The 15,810-nt window shown below is 35.9% G+C and overlaps 1 protein-coding gene across 18 annotated transcripts in view; it reads right to left on the reverse strand.

The window, feature by feature from the left end:
• Positions 1–15,810, reverse strand: part of LOC5578702 (guanine nucleotide-releasing factor 2) — a 256,070-nt gene that overhangs the window by 137,370 nt on the left and 102,890 nt on the right. The window lies entirely within an intron of this gene.

Genomic DNA, 15,810 nt, shown 5'->3' on the forward strand with positions numbered 1-15,810 from the left:
TTATATGGTGAGAAGATTTTCAAGCTTTCAGCCAAAATCTTTCCAAGATTTCGACGTTTCCGGAAAAAAACTTACGATTTCGTCGCTAATTTTTTATATGTTTCTAGTGAGGTGGACGATGTTTTATCGTGATGAAAAGCTTCTCCCCTGAAAGGCGGTTTCTTCCTGTAGGATTTAAAAGTTTCTTCTTTGGAAGTGAGAAAAGCTTCTTCCTAAGAGCAAGCGTCGAAAGCTTTTTCCTAAGAGCATGAAATTCTTTTTATGTGAGGCTTTACAACTTCTAGTGGCAAGCTTTGTGAGAGAAATCAGTTTTCAGAAACTAGCTTCTAGCAAAAAGTTTTCAAAGCTTCTATAAGGAAACTTTTCAAGCTTCTTGGGTAAAGCTTTCCAAGTTTCTAGGGAACAGCTTTTCAAGTTTAAAGAAAGAAGCTTTCCCAGCTTCCATGAAGAACCTACTCCAGCATCCAGTAAGAAGCTGTCCCAGCTTCTACTAAGAAGCTTTTCCAGCTCCCATGAGAAGCTTCCCTAGCTTCCAGGAAGAAGCTTTTCATGTTTCCAGAAAGAAGTTTCTTTTTAGAAGCTTTGAAAACTTTTTGCTAGAAGCTTGTTTCTGAAAGCTTTTTCAGGGGAGGAGAAGCTTATTAATCTCCTTCTGAGATGCTTGGAAAGCTTCTTCCTAAGAGCATGAAATTCTTCACATGAGAATCTAGAAATACTTCTAGTTTCAAGCTTTATTAAAGAAAAAGTACAATGAATGAATCTTTCCAAGACTCTTCGAATGAAGCACATTGAGATTTTAGCTAGAAACAACCTTTCATAGCTTCTAGAAAAAAAAAAACTTTTCAAGCTCTCGGGTGAAGATTTCAGAGTTTCATTAGAATAGCATTTCAAGCTTCCAGGAAGAGTCTTTCTCAGTTTCATAGACGAATCTTCTCCAGTTTCTAAGGAGAAGATTTCCCAGTTTCCAGTAATAAGCTTTCCAAGTTTCAAGAAGAAGTTTCTCAGGTTTCACACTCCCAAAAAAAAAAGGTTCTTAGGCTTCCAGGAAGAAGCTTTGCAAGCTTTCTGGAAGAAATACAGCTTTGCAAGCATCCATTTGAACCTTTGCAAGCATCTAGGAAAAAGCGTTGGAAGTTTGCAGTACAAGCATCCGGAAGAAGCATTCCAAGCGTTCAGGAAGAAGCTTTGCAAGCATCCAGTTCTTCCAGCGAGAAGATTTACAACCGCCCAAAATTTTGACAGAAATATGCCAATCCATGATTTGACATTTCAAATTAGGTGAGAACCTTTCAGACAACAATAGTTTTGAATTTTAGAAAGAAACTTTTCAAACTTCTAGGGTAAGCTTTCCAAGCTTCTAGCGAACAAAATTTCAAGCTTCCAGGAAGAATCTTTCCGAGTTTCAAAGAAGAAGCTTTCCCAGCTTCTAAAGAGAAGCTTTCCAAATTCCAAGAAGAAGTTTCCACAGCTTTTGAGGAGAATCTTTTCTAGCTTCTAGGGCTTCTAGGGGCTTTCCCGGCTTACAAGAAGAAGCTTATGTCACTCCCACGAAGAAGCTTTGCAATGATCCAGAATGAAGCTATCAGGAAAAAGCTTTTAAAACTTCCAAGGAGAAACTTTTCAAGCTTCCAGGATGAAGCATTGCAAATTCCCATGAAGAAGCTTCGCAAGCTTCTAGGGCGCAGCTTTATTAGCTTTAAGGAAGAGGTTTTCCAAAACTTATATGAAGAAGCTTCCCTAGCTCCCGAGCTTCCAAGACGAAGCCTCCCAAGCTTCCAGGAAGAAGCTTCTAAAGCTTTTAGGAAGAAGCTTATCACATTACCAGGAAGAAGCTTTTCAGGCGTCCAGAGAAAGAAACTTATAACACTTTAAGTAAGAAGCTTAGCAAGCTTTCAGGAAAAAAACTTTGCAAGCTTCTATGAAGAAGCTGTGCAAGCATTCATGATAAAGCTTTGTAAGCACCCCATGCTTCCAGCAAAAAAGCTTACCACACTCTCAGGAAGAAGCATTTCAGGTTTTCAGGAAGAAATTTTGCAAGCATCCAGAAAGAAGCTTTGCAAGCTTCCATGAAGTAGCTTTGCAAGCTTACAGGAAGACGTTTTGCTAGCTTCCAGGAAGATGCTATAAAGGATTTCGTGAAGAAGTTTTCCCAACTCCCAGGAAGGAGCTTTTCAGGCTTCCAGACAAAGAAGCTGGAATGCCAGGAAGAAGTTTTGCAAGCTTTAAGGAAGAAGCATAGCAAGCTTCCAGAAAAAGATTCGCAAGTTTCAATGAAGAAGCTTTGCAAGCATCTAAGCTTTGTAAGCATCCAGGAAGAAGCTTTGCAAGTTTCCTGGAAGAAGCTTTGCAAGCTTCCGGGATAAAGCTTTATTAGCTTTCAGGAAGAGGCTTTCCTAGCTTCCAAAAAGAAGCTTGCTCAGCTCCCAGGAAGAATTACCCCAAGCATCCAGGAAGAAGCTTTGCAAGCATCCAGAAAGAAGCTTTGCAAGCTTCCAGGATGTAGCTTTGAAAGCTTCCAAGAAGTAGCTTTGCAAGCTCCTAGGAAGAAGATTTGCAAGGTTCCAGGAAGAAGCTTTAACTGCTTTCAAGAAGAAGTTTTCTCAGCTCCCAGGAAGGAGTTTTCCAAGCTTCCTGGAGAAAGCTTCCAAGAAGAAGCCTCACAAGCTTCCAGGAAGAAGCTTATCACACTCCCAGGAAGAAGCTTTCCAGGCTTCCAGAAACAAGCTTATCACACTACCAGGTAGAAGCATTATAAGCTTTAAGGTAGAAGCATAGCAAGCATGTAGGAAGAAGCTTTGCAAGCTTGCAGGAGAAAGCTTTCCAAGCTTCCAGGATAAAGCTTTATTAGTTTCAGGAAGAGGTTTTCCCAGCTTCTAAAAAGAAGCTTACTTAGCTTCCAGGAGAAAGCACCACAAGCTTCCAGGAAAAAGTTTACTACACTCCCAGGAAGAAGATTTCAGCGACTCAATTCTACGAGTCAAAGAAATCCAGTTGCTCTATCTCTATAGACAAATGTGCAGAGCCGAGGGCTGCAACCATTCTACATAAAACCGCAGTCAACTGAGCTCACATTCACTCACAATTGTCAGTCGACGACAATTACCTAAAACTGTTAACCAAACAGCAACCGATTGCCCCGAAAGCATTCACATTTCTCACGATCCATCCCTATACAGCAGCAGCTCATCGCAAAAAAAAAGCCGGTGCCGTTTTGTGATGTGCTGCCATAAAAAAAATCTTAACGTATTCGTCGTCGTCGTGCAAAAGTTCCGAAAAGATAAACGTTTCTGTGGTTTTCTTTTAATCGGTCAAACGTATACGTTCACCACTTCAAGCGTTCATCGTCATCATCTCTATCCATCCATCTAGGTAGTACCGTAGAGCGGGGTCGAATTGGTCATTGGGGCGAAATTGATCAGTTCGAGAGGCCTATTGGCTCGTTCGTTTTGGAGATGTTTAAGGTTCCCTGGGCATCAAAGAATCCTTTGTTTTTTCGTAGATATTTTTTATCCAATTTACCAGAGGTTAGTTTTATTTGAAAATTATTATAGAATTTGAAAGCGATATTAATATGCTTCATAATTCAGTACAAATCATCCAACTATATCCAAACATTGAATATATGAAATGTTGTGTAAGCATTAGCATCATCTGAAGTCCTAGGAATACAAAACCAAAAAGTTTCGGGTCAATTTTCCCCCAGCTTACGGTAGGTATTATGATGATCGTGTCCGGTGGAGGTTCGTCATTGTCTTGATCTGCACCGGGGCAATCTGTACTGACTTCAGTCTAGCAAAGGAACAGCACGGTCACTTCCGTCTCAATGGATTGAATAGAAGCTATTTACACGAAAAGTTCTGCAAATTCCGTCATTACCGTAGGCCAACTAACAGGTTTTTCTAATCGAAGACAATTCAATCTCAACTAGAACTACCGGTGATGTCGGTTCGACCTGGAAGGAGCTTGTTGATTTTTTGCTAGAGGCGATTCTTCACGGGTTTTCAGGGGTTACGGCTATTTACGGCTATATTACTTGGTGTTAGAATTTCTGGAACATTTCAGCGGTTGCAAACTTCCTTGACTTCACCGAGCCTGAAGTGTGGAAATGCTCTTAGAAAATTACTCGATCATAAAGATATAACTGAATATTAAACCAATTTCACCTAACATTATTTTGTACTCAACTATCTTTTATATATTTCAATATACCGTGCTGTTTAGATTTTTCCGGACGATTCAAAAGGTAGACAGTGGGCTTTTCACGGTGTTTTCTGATTAAATACCGATTTTGTATGTATAATTGCAGCTTCTTGCCCTGGCTCTTCGGTTCATGTAAGGAAACAAAGAGTGCCGCCTATCATGGTCAGTTGTTCCAAATTTTGGAGATTTAGGATGTCCTTGAACTCTATTAGGGGAATCAAGGTTTCCTTTCAAATCGCAAAGAAATGAGACTGTCGCGTTTTGCCGCAAACTCTTTACGTTCAACGCTTCGTCATCGTAATCATCGGAACAAAAACAGTTCGTCAGTTCAAAACTAAAAACTATTCGATGAAAATGTGTTCCTGTAAATGTTGTTGATTTTGAACGAAAGAAATGGATATCGAAGGGACCATCGAGATAGGGAGAGATCGAGACGAAGAACAAATTTTTAAAGAATACTAGATTGAAAAACACTCCGTTGCCAAGAAAGTAATACACAACCAAACGTTAGTTTGCGCTCCTAATTTGTTTTGAATCCCAAAACTTTGGTCTAGTAATCTTCGATATTGGTCATATCGACATACGGAGAGAAAATTGAGAACGAAAAATCAACAGAAACACATCGAGATATGGAGATATCGAGATAAGGAGGATATCGAGACATAGAGAGTGAAAATGTATGCAGACTGAATGGACTTATTAAATCATCGACATACGGAGAGATATCGAGATGTAGAACATCGAGATGTGGAGAGTCGACTGTAGTTAATTGGTAAACGTTTCTGATCTTCTTATTTTAAGCTTTCTGCTAGTGTAAAAAGCTAAAATAAAAAGTTCACTGTTGTTGGATGCTTTCTTCTCGTGATTTGTGCCTTTGAAGTTTAAGTGCAATCTTAGAAATTGATTCCAAACTGTTTCACCTTAAGACGAAAAAACTGAACGTTAGTTCATAGTTGTCTTGAAAGGTCGCTCAAGTGACTATAAAAGTCACCTGAAGAGATCAAAAATGGAATAGCATGCATAGCATAGACTGACTGTACATGTCAATGGTTGCTACTCCGTGATTGATCGGAACTGGGAAGAATTGCACTTCGATCCAAATGAATAAGGTACTGGAGTTTCCGCTTACTGTCAAAGTGCAATTTTAGTAGATCTCATATTATTGATCAATAACGGCGCCGGCCAATTCCTCACAGTTAGTTAGGATGGGAAAGGAATGTTAGGGTGTAATGAAAGTTGCTTCTAGAGACTGAGAATACCTCTGCATCTCTACAATCACCACGGGAAGGGTGTTTATTAGTAAGAAAGGAAAAAGATCTGGGAATCACCTTTGGTCGGTGATGCGATCCATGAATAAGGAGGAAAAATACGACTTTTACCTAAAACAAGTTTTGCATCGAACTATTCAAAGGTTATTTTTAATCAAATTAAGTCAAATAAGAATAAAGGAATATGCCGACACATTAAGTGACGAACCATCCATAGTTTGTTTGAAAAATACAAAATAGATATTGATAAAATTTCGAAAGAAAGAACAATAATGCAGTGCGATGTAAATTAATGAAATAGTCATGCAAATTTCATGAAATAAACCGTATAGGGTATCTTTGAGGAAACGTAACGCTGTAGTACGTCGACATTCATAATATCGAACTATTCAAAGGGTTTCTCTTTAATAATTAAAGTTTAATTACAAAAAATAAAATAAAAAAAAATGTGTGTAATAAATTTGTTTCAAACAGAATAAGGGTTTATGCTGACACTTTTAGTGGCGAACCATCCACAGTTTTTTCAAAAAAATAAAAAACATAACCTTGCCTCGATATAAGTGTGTAATCATTAGCATGAAACGAGCTCACCACTTGGTAATCCATCCTCGACTGAACACGAACATCTTTTCGCACTCGCACGACGTGAACCGGACACGCTTGACTTTCACTCCATCACTCGCTCCACAGGAACATGGAACAGAATCAAGGAGCACACATTAGCTCCTGTGCTTCTCCGAATTACTGCCCAGCCAATCGCGCGCAAACGGAGAAAGAAGGGAACCGACGACGCCACGAGAAAAAACGACCACTTTTGTTTGGGCTTTCCGAATCACTCTGAGGAGATCAAAATTGGTATAGTCGAAGTAATCATTATGAAAAGGAGAACCCAACCTGGCATTCGTTTCGTACGCGCAAATTGCGGGGGCAACCATAATTCTAACTTTCGGGTTTGAATCGTTAAGACTCGAACCAGGCAGATGAATGGCAAGGTTTTTCGTAGCCGAAATTCCCCTGGCAGAATCTCTAACAATTCTCATTTTTCAGTTTACGATCATTTGCTAAATAATCATACCCGTCAGGTGAACAATAGCCATGCTTATTCACAAGCTAATCTTCCGTCGGGTAACCGTTCGAATGGATATACCCAAAGAAATTTTTATGCCAATGTTGTCCTAGGTAATTTAAATTCCTCCTCTTCAAATTATCTTCCTAAGGGTAATCTTCCGAATTGTTTCAAGTCAAATGTCCATAGTTATGTCGCCATAGGTAACTTCTATTCCGTCTCTTCATCAATGGCAAATCCCAACAAGAAAGCAACAGAAAAATATACCTAATTCTAGTAACTTGTCTCTCTTTCATTATAATTTTCAACTGAACAATTGAATCAAATGATTGATGCAATGCTCAAAATCACCACAATGGCTGAAGCAGTCCAAGTTGATGTAAATTTCCAAATAAAAATGTTATTGGATTACTTTTCTCTAATATATCCAAATATTTGTTTTGATATTTTGAATTGAAATGCTCGTTCTATGGATGGTAAAGAGGGCGAGCTGCTACATTTTCTAACAGCTAATAACATACATAGAGCAGTTATTACTTAAACCTATTTGAAACCTGGATCCAAACTATTTTGTTTATCGTAATGATCGACTGAATGGAGCATGTGCTGGAGTTGCTATCATCCTTCATAGGTGTATAAAACATCAACTTTTTTCGTCATTTGAAACCAACGTTTTTGAAAGTTTGGGTGTTTTTGTTGAAACACGGCTTGGTGAATATACTTTCAAAACTGCCATTTTGCCTCGGGCAGCAAGTAAATTTGCTTCAAACTGACTTACGGAGTCATTTTTTTTAGCTATTGGTGACTTTAATGCCAAACATCGCTCATGGAATAATTCGCAAAGCAATTCCAACGGAAGATTTTTATTTCATGAGTGTTTTTAAGATATTTCTCAATTCAATATCATGATCACCTCACATGTTTTTCCTCTTCTAAAAACCCATCTACTATTGATTTGGTCTTAACCGACTCTAGTCATCTTTGTAGTCAATTAGTTACTCATGCTGATTTTGATTCTGATCATGTCCCTGTTACATTTCAAATATCTCATGAAGCGATTCTCAATCCTATCAGCTCCACTTTCAATTATTTTCGAGCCGACTGGAATATATATGAAACATATATTGATTCTAATCTTGATGTTAACATTTCTTTACTAACAAAACTTGATATTGACAATGCTCTTGAACATTTAACAAATTCCATCGTTGAAGCAAGACGCATTGCAATACCAACAAAAAAAAAATTGTAAAAGCCTCCGAAAAAAATGAAAGACTTCAATGATTGAAAGGATACTAATAAAGAACTTCGAAAAAAAAAAAGACGACAAATGAAAGAAACTGAACTTGGCAACCTTTTGACAATCTGCTTCCAAGACAAATATAGAAGCTAATTTCGGTGCAAGCTTGTTTCCTTGAGTTAGTTCATTTTCCCCGGGTGATCAAATGATCATTATTGACAATTTCAACAATATAATTGTCAAAATTCTCACTGCTCGGAAGGATCATTCTCATGGTTGTAATTGAGTCAAGCACTAAGTAAACGGAATTGGCAAAGTCAGATCCGTTCCACATCACCTTACTTGACGAGAGTTGTTCTCAACAAACATTCGAAGTAGTTACCATAATTGTAACGGAAATTAACCCTGCTTGTCCACCGATTGACTTCACGGTTGATTCATTGGGTTCGTTATTCAATTATTTTCGGACGTAATTGGCTAAACAACCATCATTTTCGATGGTTCCAATTTTGAATCAAATTTTCCCTTATTTTAATACCAGCAGCAGTGATTTTAGAGGAGACATTCACCAAAAATGGGTTCAAACGCGTCAATTCATCAAACAAAATTCCGGCATTTTTTCGCGTCAGGCTAATTTCATTGTTCGCCGTGCATGGCAAAAATCTCGACAAACGAAACGTGCTCCCCAAATGTGGCGGCAGCGAGAGAATCTCATCAAAAGCGCACAGCCCAAAGGCAATAATTGAGTTTAACGATGAGCCATATTTTCATCAGTTGGTGGATTCCACCTACTCTTCCGCAAATCTCCATTTTTTTTTGTTTTGTTTCAAGGTTCTACATTTATGCGCGCTTGAAATTAGTTAGTTCCCGGTTGAGGAAGCAAATGGGTCCTAAATACCTCCTCATGCTCACCAAAGGCACCGTGATTTGCGCTTAGCTTCAATCGGGTCTGGATCTGCAACCAGTTTTTAGCGCCTGAAGCCACGGTATGCAGGGCTGGTAGCGAGAATTGATGCCAAAAAAGTTGTTTTAGTGACGAGATTTCAGAAAACTAGTATTATTGAAATTTCGAAATTTTTGGTGTGTTTTACACCCAAAACTTCATGATATTGCCTACAATATTTTTTTTCTACTTTAATGATTTCAAAGTACATTGATTGGGAATTTATCCGCTAGACAGCGCTGGTAAGAAATTTTCTTCAATCTTCTATATTTTGAGAATCTGATGAGCTATAAGGTTGGTGTCTTCGGAAAAGTGCTTCAGCAGATCAAGCACTATCTGATAGTTAGTAACAAATTTTCTTCGATCTTTTATATCGCGAGAATCTGATGAGCTGGAAGGTTGGTGTCTTCGGCAAAGTGCTTCAGCAGATCAAGGACTATCTGATAGTGATGAACCTGATTTGAAATTCATCCACTAGTCAGCGCTAGTAACAAATTGTCTTCAATCTTCTATATCTCAAGAATATGATGAGGTAAAAGGTCTTCGGCAAGGTGCTTCAGCAGATCAAAGACTATCTGATAGTGCTAAACCTGATTGAGCTTTCGTTCGCTAGCAATAATTTTTCTTCAATCTTTTATATCTTAAACATCTCATGAGCTGGAAGGTTGATGTCTTCGGCAAAGTGCTTCAACTGATCAAAGACTATCTGAAAGTGATAAACCTGGTTGAGAATTCATCCGCTAGACGGCGTTAGTAACAAATTTTCTTTAATCTTCTATATCTCAAGAATCTGATGAGCTAGACGATTGTGTCCAGCGCCTTTATTGTGACTAGTTCAACTAAAAAAGTTACTCTATGCCAGCCCTGTACTGCATACAGGGCTGGTAGCAAAAAATACTGCCAGGAAAAGTTCTTTTAATGACCAGATTTGAGAAATAAGCGACTATTTAGTAGAATAGTGACTTCCAATTCTGGAGAAAAGTGACTAAAAGTGAGTTGAAAATTAAAACGTAATCAGTTTTATTCTAGTTCTATTACACTGTTTTTGATGAAGAAGGGAATATCCAGTACGATCTACTGTATTACCAGTACGATATTGTATTACCGAAAGTTCAAGATATTGCTTACCTTTTTCTTTTTTTCAATCAGAAAAGTGAACATTTACGTGAATAATCCTCTTTTAAAAGATTTTCAATCTTTGGAAAAATGTTCAAAATTTTAGAAAGATGTCTTGAAAAAGATCACAGTTTGTGTCTTTTATAACACCAAAGTATTTATTTTTGTAATGTATATTTAAAAAAGGGCATATTTGTGAAATCAAAATTATTGTCTTTTTACTTTTCCATTAAAACTCCTAAAAATATTACTTAAAAACCGCTAAAATTGAATTCCATAACTTTTCCATGACTTCAAGTCGATAAGAATTTAAGATTTAGTCTACAAAATATATAAGCATATAGATGAAGTTCGATCAAATGTAACATTCACAGAAGGATACTTTCTATTTAGCTTTATTAGATTCTAACACTTAAAACGCAATAGTAACGGGTTAAGGAATAAAAAATCGCCAAAAGATAATGAAAGATCGTTTTTCATATTTCACGTCATTTGAAAGCTTTTTTAATCTATTTCACGTGAAAATAATCTTAAAACGATAAAATAATTGAATATTTCAAAAAAATATTTCCTCCATTACTGGAATGCTCCAGTAATAGTGGTTTACATTGATTTCTCAATGAGACTCACTATTATAGGAACGCCCCACTATTACTGGTGCAAAGGAGCAAACAAGTTAAGGTTATTAACTGTTTTCTACTATATCCTACTAAGATTTTCTTTTACACATTCATATTATTTTGATTGGGGCCATGCTAGAAAAATGCATACAAAAATAAAAATTACCTATGACGCTCTTGAACCCACACTACCACTGGATTAGCCATCCTATGATTGAAATGCTGCTTAAGGCAAAGTAGGCCATCATTGAAATTTGTACCCGTCGTTGATGATTGTACCCAAATCATGTCATAATTTCGAATTGATGGAAATCAGTTTGTATTGCAGGGACGTAGCTGAAAAAGTATCAGCATATTTTCTGCATGTAAGCGTTCATAGTGATACTTTTCCGTATCAATATCAACTAAGAGAACTGAGTTTTATTACATTGAAATTGTGAACTGTAATGACAATATGGCTGCCAAAACGAATGATGGGCTACTTAGCCTTAAGGCCTCTTTCGAACACCGCTTAAGGGAGTAAGTACTTAAGCCTTAGTGAATTTGGAATTTTCCATCAGTAAATTTAATGAGACGATAGGCTTAATAGGCTGTTTGTCTGAGTTATGCTTTTAAAGTAAATACTTTCATGATTCACTTAGCATTGGGGGTTGTATTCGGTCAAATTATCAAAAACTACGCTATAAAAAAATACTTTAATACCGCGCATATTTTTATCAAATATAAATTCACTGGCTTTCACTGCCGAAGTGAATCAAAATTGTCAAGAAGAGGATTCGACTCTCCACATTTTTTGAAGAAAGCATGCATCATTTCATGAGCGATTCAATGAAAACGATAAATTATCTGGAGCATTTCTGTATAACCATTCTTAGTTTTCGAAAGAGATTCTTACTAAATTTATTCCTAGAAACAATCAATAAAATACATTCCCAAATAAATGCTTAAATACATGCATAAGAAAAAATGAAGTATTCTCTAGTCAAGGGTTATCCGACCATTTTTGAAGGTTTGGTTTGCAAATAAAATCTGTCCTAAGAAGTATGATAAAATTTTATTGTCAAATGGAACATTCAATAATTATTCTTTGTTTTACGTTTTATATGCCTACACAGTTAAAAATAATGAAGAATACACCTCATGTAAACTTCGTTTATGCGATGTAAACATGGCGTCATGTAAATTTAAGTCTAAAATCATGTAAAAATGTGTTATATGTCATGTAATCACACAGAATCCTGCTGGGTTACATGACATCTAATTGAAGTTTACATGACATTACATGTAAATATCCATGATATTCCACGCTCCAATTATGTGCATTATATGTCTCAGAAATTTACACGTTTCGTTCGAACTGTGTATAATATAAATATTGTGAAATTTTAAATAGATATGTGCTTTATACTGAGATGGTTTATTTTTCAATCAAATGAATTTAGAAAACAACTTTTTTACAAGAACACCATGAACCAATATTTTGACACTGACATGAAGTTTTTTTCTGGTGACCCAACTAAAATTTTTGAAAAAAGGCCTATTCATAATTTTCTCCCGAAAATTTAGCTCAAAATAACTGAAAAAGTGACTTTTTGACGAAAAAAGTGACTTTAGTTGAAATGGCTTCAAAAGAGAGACTTTAAAGTGACTGGCTTTAAAAAAGCGACCAAGTCACTAAAAAGTGACTCGCCACCAGCCCTGTACTGCATGTGACCCACTACTAGCCCAAGAAGCACGATGCAGCAGGACAAACTCGTCTAATCCGGAGTGCAGGTGCACTAGCTCCATGGGTCGCAAGAATGCGAAACTGGCAACTTTCCACCCGACCTTCTCGGTTGGTCGGTGCTGTTCCTAACAGTTTAAGCCTCTTGCCTTTAGTGTGTAGTGGCAGCCCATGCACGCCAACAGATGGGGGGAATGATGACCCAATTTGCGCCAGGGCTCTGCAAGCCTTCGGTTTGTACACTTTACGGCTAGATGATTGCACCGGGTTGCAATTGTCCGCTCGTAAAAGGGTTTGCTGGGTAGGTAATTGAATTTTGTGCCTTACATCGAGACCTGGTGTCCGCTTTGCAGTGTCTATGCTGGTTGACATCGGCAGACTTGAGGTCAGATTTGTGATGCAATCCACAAGAGCAAAAACTTTTATAGACTTTAATTTTAAATTGGGTTGAGTACAGGAGGAATGACTTATTCCCGAAGAGTGGAACATATACTCGGTAAGTAGGCCTTGACAAGGGTTGGTGGATTTTTTCTGCGCTTGTCATTTTTTTCTGTTTTTCAGGTGATCTCTGAGTATTGACGAATTGGATGTGAAGCAGTAATTTTCGTGTGTAGGAGAGCTAATCTGAAGGAAGAAGGGAAGGATCGATAGAAGAGTCATCAAAACAGAAGTTTTCCGTAGCAGCTGGTGTTACGATCAATAGACTGACTATTCTGGTGCCCGACGAATTTGGTGTTCGACGATTCTGATACCTGACGATTTTGGTGCCCGGTGACTCAGGAGGAGAAGAAAGAAGTGGAATATTTCTTGCTGCGTTGATTTCGTGCTGGTGCTGGTTTTATCCATCTAATTCTAGTGGATTGGTGTTCGTTAAGTATAATTTTTATTTGTTAATGTTTTTTCTATTGTGATTTAATTCTGTTACATAGTTCTTTATTTTCACCCCCGTCGTTTTCCTATTATGGAGACTGACGGGGATGGAGACAAATCTGCAGAAAATTCGATTCTCCAGGAATCGAGTTCATCAGATAAATCATTTCGAATTAAAACATATCCTTCAACATTTCTTGGTCCTTTTGTTGTTTATTTTCGTAAAAAGGATAAACCAATTAATGTTTTATTAATTTCTTCAGAAATTTATAAAACTTATAAGTCTGTCAAGGAAATTAAAAAAATTTCTCTTGACAAACTTAGAGTTATATTTGGATCCCGTGAAGATGCCAACTCTTTATTGGAATCTAAATTATTTTTCAATTTATATAGAGTTTATGCCCCTTCAGATTCATGTGAAATAAGCGGTGTAATTTATGATGAAGACCTAAACTGTGAAGATATTTTGAATCATGGTTTAGGATCTTTTAAAAATAAATCAATTTCGTCAGTTAAAATTCTAGAATGTAATCGTTTATCCAAATTAACTTTTACTGACAAGGATTCTTTTTATACCCATTCTAATTGTATTAAAATTACATTTGAAGGGTCAATTTTACCGGATTATGTTATAATTGATAATGTTAAATTCCATGTGAGGCTTTATTTTCCAAAAATAATGCATTGTAATCGATGCCTTCTTTTTGGACATACAGCTAACTTTTGCTCTAACAAACCTAAATGCTCAAAATGTAATGGAAATCATTCATCCTCAGATTGTGAAAAAATTTCTGATGTTTGTTTTTATTGCAGGGGAAAACATAATTCATTAAAAGAATGTTCTGTTCACATTGCTCATCAACAAAAATTTAATCAATCTATTAAAAATAAAAGTAAATTATCATATTCAGAGGTGACTAAATCTTCTGAAAATTTTAGTTCTCCTAATATTTTTGTACCTTTATCTAGTATTGATGATAATGATCTAAATCATGAGGAAAATAACTTCATTTATAAACCTCCCAGTAAAAGAAAAAGGATTCACAAGTCATATCAAAATCATGATCCACAGCCATCAACGTCTTTCGATATTAATTTCCCCCCTTTAAATAAAACTAAATCTTCTCAAAATATACCTGGTTTCAAGAAAGATAATGAATACACTAAATATAGCAATGATGATACAAATAACAATAATTCTAGTAATAAATCTGAAAATTCTATTTTGAGCATTTTGGAAGATATATTAGAGTTTTTAGGTTTGAGTGACTTTTAGAAAAAAATAATTAAAAAGTTTTTACCATTTTTAGCTTCTATTCTTGAAAAGTTAAACTCATTTGGACCCCTCATCAGTTCCTTTTTTGCCTTGTAATGGCTAAATTTAATCTTAATAATTTGAAAATTTTACAGTGGAACTGTCGTAGTATCATTCCAAAAATTGACAGATTGAAAGCATTGATTACTAATCATAATTTTGACATTTTTTGTCTCAATGAAACATGGTTAGAAGATTCAAAACCGTTTCGTATTCCATCGTTTAATATTATTCGGAAGGATAGAAATATTTCATATGGAGGTGTTTTAATTGGAGTTCGTAAAAATATTGAGTTCAAATCTTTAAATTTAACTTCCAATTCACAAATTGAATGTGTTGCTGTTTTAGTAAAATATAATGATTTACAATTTTCTATTGTTTGTATATACATTCCTCCCAATGTGAAATTTTCTGTAAATGATATAAAATCAGTTTTAGAAAATATCCCACCTCCTTTTTACATACTAGGAGATTTAAATGCACATAATTTAGCATGGGGTAGTGATAAAACTGATGGTAGAGGTTTCTTAATAATGGATTTAATTGATGAATTAAATCTAAATATACTTAATGATGGATCTTTTACTAGGATTGCTATACCACCTGCTTGTCATTCGTGTATTGATTTATCTCTATGTTCAAATAATTTATCAATGAAAACTGTTTGGAATACTATTGATGATCCTAACGGAAGTGATCATTTACCAATAATAATTGAAATTCAAAATCCCATCCGTAAGAAATTTTCTAATGAATCCTTCATTCCTGATTTGACAAAAAATGTTGACTGGCCCAAATTTTCTGATTTAATTTCTTTTGCTTTAATTAATTGTGATAATTCACTTTCTCCAACTAATAATTATGATTTTTTTTCTAAGTTATTAATCGACTGTTTATGTAAATCTCAACTAAAAACAAATAATTACAGTCCGCATAAAAAACGTAATCCAACTCTTTGGTGGGACAATGATTGTAGTATAGCTTTAAAACATAAATCTAATGCCTTCAAAAATTTTCGTCGTTCTGGATCTAGAGATCATTATTTCTTATATTGTAAAGCTGAGGCACAATTCACTAGAACTATCAAATATAAGAAAAGAAATTATTGGAGAACTTTTATCGAAAATCTTGACCCTCAGACTTCATCATCAACGTTATGGACTGTAGCACGAAATTTGAGAAATTTTGATGCCTCTTCTCCAATCATTTCAGAATATTCGGAAGATTGGATTAGTCAATTTGCTTCTAAAATTTGTCCTGATTTTGTACCTCGTTATATTCCTTTTAAAAATACAACATCATACAATTATTTTCCCGAACTTTGTGCTAAATTTTCGATTGAAGAAATGGATTTAGCTTTGTCAAGTACCAAAAATACTGCTCCTGGTATTGACAACATAAAATTTATTATTTTGAAAAATTTACCTTTATTTACTTTCTGTATATAAT

The sequence above is a fragment of the Aedes aegypti genome, chromosome 1, assembly GCF_002204515.2.
Source record: "Aedes aegypti strain LVP_AGWG chromosome 1, AaegL5.0 Primary Assembly, whole genome shotgun sequence".
NCBI lineage: Eukaryota > Metazoa > Arthropoda > Insecta > Diptera > Culicidae > Aedes > Aedes aegypti.